Genomic DNA, 8,943 nt, shown 5'->3' with positions numbered 1-8,943 from the left:
AAATCCTCACAATGGGACTATCACCTTCCTTTTACACATAAAGAAACTGGACACTTAGGAGGACTACCCTGGTGGTCCAGTGGCTAAGACTCTGAGTTCCCAATGCAAGGAGCCTGGGTTTGATCCCTGATCAGGGAACTAGATTCTACATGCCACAACTAACGATCCTGCAGGCTGTAATGAATATCCCACGTGCCACAATTTAAGATCTGGTGCAGCCTAAATAAATAAATAATTTTTTTTTTTTTTTTTTAAAGTGGGCTTCCCTGGTGGCTCAGTGATAAAGAATCCACCTGCCAATGCAGGAGACATGGGTTCAATCCCTGGTCTGGGAGGATCCCACATGCTGCAGGACAACTAAGCAATTACGGAGCCCACGTGCCACAACAACTGAGGCTCGCACCCTGGAGTCCGTGCTCTGTGACAAGAGAAGCCACGGCAATGAGAAGCCCTCACGCTGCAGCTAGAGAGTAACCCTGGCTCTCCTCAACTAGAGACAAGCCCGAGCAGCAACAAAGATCTAAGCACAGCCAATAAATAAATAAATAAAACTATTAAAAAAAAAAACAAGAAATTGAGGCTTAGCTACTAGCTGCATTGGTATAAATTTAAATGAAGTAAAATGAAATTAAAAAGTCCATTCTCTGTGACCAGTGGCTAGGGGACAGCATGGCCAGATGGCATGTCCATAGTGGCAGGAAGTTTACTGGACAGTGCTAGCTTAGAGAGATTTGCTCACTTACAAAAGATCACTTCTCCCATGGGCACGATCCAGAACCCAAACAGAGGTCTGACCCAGCTACTGGTGGGGGGTGCTGTGTGAGTCCAGAAACCAGGGCTTCCAGATCTGGTTATCACTCAGCTACCAGTTCTGCAGTTATCTCAGGAAATCAGTTCATAAACAGTTTTTCTGGTCGAACTGTATTCCTGGTAGAGAATGAACAGTAACAGGGCTTTTAACACTGTTCTGCACCGCTTCTCACTCTCGCCCCACCTGCGTAGGAAGCCAGGCACCTGGGCTCGGAGGGGGTGGAAGTGGAGAACGTGGCAGCTGTGACACAAGGCTGATGGGTTTGTGGCCGTTTCCTTTAATGACGGTGGCGGGTTGCCTCAGCCTGTCCTTTGTCCATCGGTGGAGCGTTCATTCATTCACCAAATACACGATGAGCCACAGCAGGTGTCGGGTGCTGTTTCAGGCCCCAGAAGTCTTACCTGCCCTCCTTTTGCCTCCTGGGGTGGTTAGAATGGATCTTTGCGGGGATCTGGGGACTTGGAGCTGCTTAGGAAACAGACAATGATGTTTACTACACAGAAACAGCAAAGGGCGGTCGAGACGGGTTCCATGGCGAGGACAGCCACCCAGAGGGGCCCTGGCCTAAGGGGTGATCTCAGGCGGGTCCTCCCTCCTGCGGCCTCGGGTCCCGGGCCGGGGCGGGGCGGGGCGGAATGGGACCGGGGCCGGCTTCCCGCGGCCGCCGCCAGAGGGCAGCCTGGGAGCGCGCCGGAGGCCGGCCGGACCCGGGGTAAGTCTGGCTCTCGGGGGGCCGCCCCTCTTTCGGGGCCCGGTTTGGGAGCGCCGGGGCGTGTGTGTGTCTCGGTGGCGGGGACCGCGGGGACGCGCGGGGCGGCCCCGGAGCGGCAGGCGGGCCCCGGGAGCTGTGGCGCGCGGGCCAGGGGCGCGCGCAGGGCCCGAGCCGCGCTCCTTCCCACCCTCCCTCCCGCCTGCCTGGCCCGGAGCCCAGGGCTGGTCTCGAGCGGCTCGGGTCAGTGCCTGGGCCTGGGCCCGGCCCGGTCCCCGGAGCGCCTGGTGCTCGGCCACCTGCCCACAGCCTGCCTGGGGCCCTCGAGGGTCCCGTAGCGCCCGCGCTCGTGGGTGGGTGGGGGCGCCTGACGGGGCGGGGCGGGGCGGCCGAGCTCCGGGGAGCGAGCAAGTGGGCGGTCGAGGGCGGCGGCGGACAGCAGGCGGCGCTGGGGCTAGCGCTCCGGGCGAGCGCGTCAACAAGTGCCGTGTTTACCGAGCGCCTGCGGGGCGCGCACGTGGGCGGGAGGGGCCCTGGGGTCGCCGGCACCTCCCGACCTAGCGGGGACGACACGCACCACCCCTCTGCTCTCGGCCTCGCCTTTGGTGAGGGTCCCACGCTCCCGATGATGGGCGTGGGCACCCGGGTGGGCCTGGGCCCTGGACATTGGCGCCATCACCCTCGGTTAGGTGGTCAGAAGTGGGGATCGGATGGCACTTGGTGCCCAGGAGGGTGGGATGGAGGTAGCTGTCACTGGCCAGACAAGATTTGTCACCCTGCGCGCCTTTCAGCCTGAAAATCCTGTCCAGTGTTTTTTTCCGGTCTCCCCAAAACCCTGCTCCCAGCAGTTGGGCCCACCTCTGATTTTCTCAGGGTTAAGGTTTGGAGGAAGAGTAGAAATCCATCTGGGGGCCAACCTGCCTTCAGGATGAAGGCTCTGGACTCACAGGGATGCCCTGTGATACCTGTGCTGTTGGGGTAGAAGCCCCGTTTTGTGGGCTGCAGCCAGGACCCCTCTGAGAAGTCTGGAATTTTGTCCCCTGCCCGCTGCTCGGAAGGCTGAGAACCTGATTATCCCCGGTGTGCCGTCTGTGACACTCCCACCCCTGGAGGTGGCCCTGGGGAGAGGTGTGAGGTGGGAGGTGGACATGCATCCTTTGTGAGTTCAGGGGCCTAGGGGGTGAAGGGGTTGGGGTACAATCAGGCTTCATCTGTATAGTGGGAACCCTCGATCCCCCAGCATTTGGACTCTGGGACTGTCAGAGTGTCCCTGGACACCCTGGTAGGAGCATTGGAGGGGCCAGGGCTACAGTCTAGTGTCTGCCTCTCCACATGCCCACTCCCCCCCACCCAAACACACCTGGAGAGACTGTGCCCGTCTGCACGTGCCCCTCCATCCTCCTACTTCTGACGTTCACTTGGCCTCCCATCTCTTGTGCGGGGAGGGAGGGAACACATGCACCAGAGCCGTAAGCTTGGTTTCTCGTTTCTCTCACAGTCACATTTTCCCGACAAGCACTCTGCACCTGCTGCCTGCCTCTTGGCGCTACACCTCCCCTCTTAATCCTGCTGCCCGATGCTGGCCCCACCACGTTGCTAAAGCTGCTTCCTTGGAAGCCAGCTTGTTTCCAAACACTGATTTTTTTTTTTTTTTTCCCCCTCTCGGCCTCATCCCGCTGCCAGTCCTTCTGCCCGGGAGGGGGGTTGCTGTGTGCACGTGCCCTGTTTGCAGTCTTCTCTGCTGTCATTTCTGTCCTGGTTTTGTTCTTCTTTCTCCATCGTTCCTTCTCTTCTGAGGCCCCTTCCCTCTTTGCTGGGATGTTTTGAGAGGCCCATGCTTATCTTCTCAGAGAACTCAGTTTGGAAGCTGTCAGGGAATTCCCTTCACCCCCAGATTCTAGCCCTTGGCCTAGCTCCTGGAATGCCCAGTGACTCCCGAAGATCACCATGTCCTCCTGACTCCCCAGCAGTGGGTTTCCTGCCCCTCTTTCATGCTCTTTTTTCCCTCAAGTGTCTCGCCTCTCCTGCCCTTTTGTGACCAGGCTTCTGCTCCAGGCCTCGAAAGTCTCAGGCCAGAGTTCAGAGGCCCCTTTGGCTGATCTGATGCCAGAATCCTTTCCAGCCCCCACTGTCCATCTGGCATGTCACCTGTAGCCTAATGGCTCCTGGGTGACTGCTGCCTTACCCTGTCTGCATTCCCCCCTGGGAAGTCTTCAGAGGTTTCCAGCCTCCTCCGCACAGAGCTCGGCTCTTTCACCCCCTGTGGTTCCCAGCCATGTGGCTTCACCCCCTCAAACCAATTTCCAGTCCCCAGACTGCTTCCCTCCCTACCATGGTCAGCCCTCTCGGCCTTAGTCTGGAGGACGCAGCTCAGAAGCTATTTTCCTGGGAAAGTTTTGCCTCTCTCAACCCCGCCAGGGGCTTCTGTCCCGGCCTTCCCACTCCACCATGCCCATGGGACCACAGCTGTCTGTCTGCTGATCACAGGTCCCTTTGTGTCCCTGACGCATGTTGCCTTCCTCCAGGATCCCCAGGACTGTGTATCCAGTTGACTCAATAAAGGAGTTCCTCCCCTTAATCTCCAAGAACATCTCCAGCCATCCTTCAGTTGTTGTTTAGTCACTATATCGTGTCCAACTTCTTTGCAACCCCATGGAATGTAGCCCGCCAGGCTCCTTTGTCCATGGGATTTTCCAGGCAAGAATACTGGAGTAGGTTGCCATTTCCTTCTCCAGGGATGGAACCTGAGTCTCCTGCATTGCAGGTGGATTCTTTACCACTGAGCCACTGATTCAAATCCCCCCTCTCTCTGGACTGTTCGAGTCTTCTGGATTCTCACTGAGCTGCACTCCCACTGGTCTTATAGATGGATTCATGACAGTTTGTGCCACCCCATTTAACACTTTGTTCTCTGCTATTGGCCTCCAATTGTATCATGGGTGTGAGAGATGCTTTTCCAGCGCTTTATTCATAGCAGCTGTTTGTTGAGTGGTCAGTACATGCCAGATGTGTGCTGATCTTTCCAAGAGATTCCTCGAGTATGTTATCTGTACAGCCCCCAGAGGGGTAGGCACTAAGATTCTGGTTTTCATTCTGCCCATGAGGACACAAACCCAGTGAGGTCCAGGGACCGGCCCAAACCACACACTTGAAGGTGGGCAGAACAGAGGTTGGAGCTCAAGTCTGACTTGCAAGACCATTTGATCCTGGGGTTTGCTGTTTGTCTAGGAAAGCATATGCTTCAGGCCAGGGAGCGTGTTACAGGTCCTCATGGCACCTGGCCTAGGACATAATGATGGTGTGGTCTGCTGGTTGCTTGGGACTTTGCTGGATTCCGGGAAAGGACTTTGTAATAGAACAGATGCCTGATGGTGGGACCAGTGCTAAAGGGGGCTGTGACAACTGCCCCCAGAGGCCTTCGAAACAGACTGTGTATATTTGTGAATGTGTGTCTTGTCTGTGTGTCTTAAGTAAGAGTTGTGGAACCCAGAACCCCAAGGAGCCCTCAGGTCATTTCTGTTCCTTAGGACACCTTTAAGTGCTTTTTTTATTTGGTAAACAGAAATCAACCCCACCCCCAACAGAACCACCTTCAACTAAGTTTCCTTAGGAGCTGTCCTTCCTTTTCCTCCACAGGTCACTGTCATATGAAAATGAGTTCCTGATGTGAAATACAGTTGCCATGGCAACCAGTAATGGGAGGCCCCGAGTCTCTTGCTCCTAGGTCTCTGCTCCTTATGCTTCTAGGAGCTTTTTCCATCTTTGTCATCTAAAATAATGAAATATTCCACTTGACTCTCCTTTTGTGTGGACATTTAGAACATTTTTTTTTTCAGACAGTGATTTCTGGGCACCTTTAATGCCCCAGCAGCTTGTCACCAGGCTGCTTGGCACACCATTAATAGTGACCCCAAATGGTGCCTCTGGTTTAGGTCACATTTTGAATGAAATTCAGTGCCTTGTGGGTAAAAGGACAGTGACTGTGGCCTGCACGCATCCTTGATGGCTGGAGAGGCAGAGGGAAGGAGCATGATCTGATGTCGGAAGGGCTTTTTAGAGCAGTTTTTATTTTTATTTTTTGTGTCTCGCACGGCATGCAGGATCTTAGTTCCCTGACCAGAGATAGAACTTATGCCCCCTGCATGGGGAATTTAGTCCTAACCTCTCGACCGCCAGGGGATTAGTGAGGGCTTTTTGGTACAACTCCGTTCCAGTTGGAGGTGGTGAAGTTGTTTGTCTTTAGTTAGTGTCTCCTCTTATGTAAGAGCTGCTCAGCTACCCTGGCAGGGGGCCACCCACATTAGGGTACCTTGGGGTGCCAAGAAAGAAAGGATGCCTTTGACTGTAATCATAGCTACTACCTTTGATGGGTGCTTATTTTGTGCAGACCTTGTTCCTTTATTTGATCTTCAACCAAATGAAGGTAGAAGTACTATCGTTTCCCCCCATTGCACAGGTAAGAAAAATGCACAGAGAGGTTAAGTGCTTGCCCAAGGATGCACAGCAAGTTGGTAACAGAGCTGGGCTTTAGTGCTAGGAAGTCTGACACCTGTGGCCAAACCCCTTCACTTGGTGCCATGCTGATGGTGGACAGACTGCGTTTAAAGAATGAAAGGGTGAATTGGAGAGGCAGAGCACGTTGGCTTTCTCAAGATTTGATTTAAAGCAGTCATTTTCAACTTCTTACATCTTGTGAGAGGCTGAAGGCTGCAGTGAAAAGGCATGTACTAGAATGTTCATCAGAGAAGGCAATGGCACCCCACTCCAGTACTCTTGCCTGCAAAATCCCATGGATGGAGGAGCCTGGTAGGCTGCAATCCATGGGGTCGCTAAGAGTCGGACACGACTGAGCAACTTCACTTTCACGCATTGGAGAAGGAAATGGCAACCCACTCCAGTGTTCTTGACTAGAGAATCCCAGGGACGGGGGAGCCTGGTGGGCTGCCATCTATGGGGTCACACAGAGTCAGACACGACTGAAGTGACTTAGCAGCAGAATGTTCCCAGCAACTCTATTTGTAATTGCCACAAAATTGGCAATCACCCAGTGTCCATTGGCAGTAGCATGGACAAATACAGTGGGGGTGAATACAGACAATAGAACACTGTACCACAGAACAGGCCACAGCCACACAAAACAGCATGGAAGAGTCATGCAGACACTGTTGTGCAAAGGCGCCAAACAGAAAAAGAACACAGCCCGTAGGTAGGATCCCATTTACACCATGGGCAGAGAAAGCAGGATGAGTATAAGGTTTGGTATAAGTCAAACCTTATATAAGTCAGGCTGGTAGTTCCCAGGGGCACAAGGAAGGCTTAGAGGCTGGTGATGTTCTGTTTCTATGTCTGGGTGTTGGTCACATACCATGTTCATCTTTTCTTTTTTTTTTCCATTTATTTTTATTAGTTGGAGGCTAATTACTTTACAATATTGTAGTGGTTTTTGCCATACATTGACATGAATCAGCCATGGATTTACATGTGTTCCCCATCCCGCTCCCCGCTCCCGCCTTCCTCTCCATCCCATCCCTCCATGTTCATCTTTTCAAGATTCACCAATTTGTTGTGTGTGTTTGCATGTGTCTAGGATACTTCAATAAAATTTACCAAAACAGAAAAAGGTGGCCGTGACCCTCAACCCAAGACAGAAATACTGACCCTCCAGTCCGTCCTAGGGGCCATACCCTTGACACTGGGCCTGGAATCTTGGATTTCTAGTGAGAGGGTGGGAGGTGATGCGAGGATGGGCACCCAGGTTCTGGGGATGTGGGAGCAGGGCCAGGGCCTGCTCTGGCTTTCTCCTGTCCCCCTCTCTTTCACTGGGTTTGGGGAGGGCTTGCTAAGCCAGGAGGTGGCTCGTTCGGTTCTTGCCAAGTTCATGAAGTGGCCCGGCGGTAAGGGAGGTGAAGTGAATCCCCTGCAGGCCGGGGTCTGTCCGTTTGGCCTGAAGAAACAGCAGAATCCGACTGGTGCCACAGCCCTCTGCATGGACATCCTCACTGCTCTCACAGCCACGCGCTGCTTGCAGAACATCAGCATTTCAAGGACTGCGCCAGCCTGGAAAGTGAGCGGCATTCACTGGGCAATGAGCTCCTCCTTCCACATGGCAGTTATATGCTGCTAAAAATACTGGAGCACCTTATATAAGACCGCAGTCACGGAGTTAGCACCTTATGTAAAGCACTTAGTCTGTCATGGACAATGAATCAGTCAGGTGTTGTGGTGACCATGGTGGGGGTCATCACGGAGTTGGTGGTTGGCTTGCCTGGTGAGGAGGGTGAACGATTGTCAATACCCAGGCCTGCCTGACTCACTCCTGCCTGACTCACTCAGCTGCACTCACACCTAATTTATATGTTGGTGCTTTTTTATTTTTTTTAAACATCTTGATGCATTTTCATCCTTGGGCTTGGCCCATCCAAGAGGAAGGGGAAGAGAGCAACAGAGGATGAGATGGTTGGATAACATCACCGACTGAATGGACATGAGTTTGAGCAAACTCTAGGGCAATAGTGGAGGACAAGGAAGCCTGGTGTACTGCAGTCCATGGAGTCACAAGAGAGTCAGACACGACTTAGTGACCGAACAGCAACATCCAAGCAGTTGAGTTGATACCAGGGTTTGTATAGTTTCTTCTTGCTCAGCCCTCATCCCCTTTCATTTACTGGTAGAGCACCCTTTGATTCACAGAAGCTTGGAAGGGCCTCTTCCACTTTTGAGAGTCCTCTCCTTGAGAAGCCAGGAAGGTGGCCATTGGCTTCACTGCCAACGACCATGGCAGCCCATCTCATGGTTGGATAGTGATTCGGATTCGAATAGTTAAAGAGGATCAGTGGAGCAAAATCAAGTGCAGAATATGCCAGGTAGGCGGAAACACTGAGCTGAAACTGACAAGACTTTTCACGGGGATCAGGTTTTTAAAACCTTGGGATCTAAGGCTTGGGCAGCAATTAGGCATGACCTGTTAGCGTAAAACAGCATCTGCTCTACATCACTGGGATTTTCCTTCTCAGGATCTGCCCTAAAAGAAGCCTAGCATGTGTGCACAGGTGGAAAGTTCTGGGATGGCCTTTGTGGCAGTTTGCAGTCTGTGGTGGAAAACTGTACATGTTTGAATGTTTGCTGGTGGTGGAATAGCTTCAGCTACGTCAGCTCACATTTTCATACCTGGGAGTCTTATGCAGCTTTGAGAAAGAATTAGTTGGGTCTTCCTATAACAATAATGATGACTCTCTAAGATTATAAGGTGAAGAAAGCAAATTTCAAAGTGATAAGTACATTATGATGCCTCTTATAGAAATGTTTTCACATAGTCCACCATACTTTATATGAATACAAATCCTGATGGCACAGCAGGTAAAGAATCTGCCTGTAATGCAGGAGACACAGGAGATATGAGTTCCATCCCTGGGTGGGGAAGATT

General features: G+C 52.6%; 1 protein-coding gene across 1 annotated transcript in view; it reads left to right on the top strand.

Moving 5' to 3' along the window:
• Positions 1-1,392: 1,392 nt before the first annotated feature.
• The window catches only part of RPH3AL (rabphilin 3A like (without C2 domains)), a 136,741-nt gene continuing 129,190 nt past the window's right edge, over positions 1,393-8,943 (top strand). The window contains exon 1 of the mRNA XM_043478562.1: positions 1,393-1,523. The gene's annotated coding sequence lies outside the window, so the exon portion shown is untranslated. The remainder of the gene's footprint in view (positions 1,524-8,943) is intronic.

This window comes from Cervus canadensis, chromosome 1, assembly GCF_019320065.1.
Source record: "Cervus canadensis isolate Bull #8, Minnesota chromosome 1, ASM1932006v1, whole genome shotgun sequence".
Classification (NCBI taxonomy): Eukaryota; Metazoa; Chordata; class Mammalia; order Artiodactyla; family Cervidae; genus Cervus; species Cervus canadensis.
Note: the sequence above shows the minus strand (reverse complement) of the source record. Positions and strands in the feature narration are given on the sequence as shown.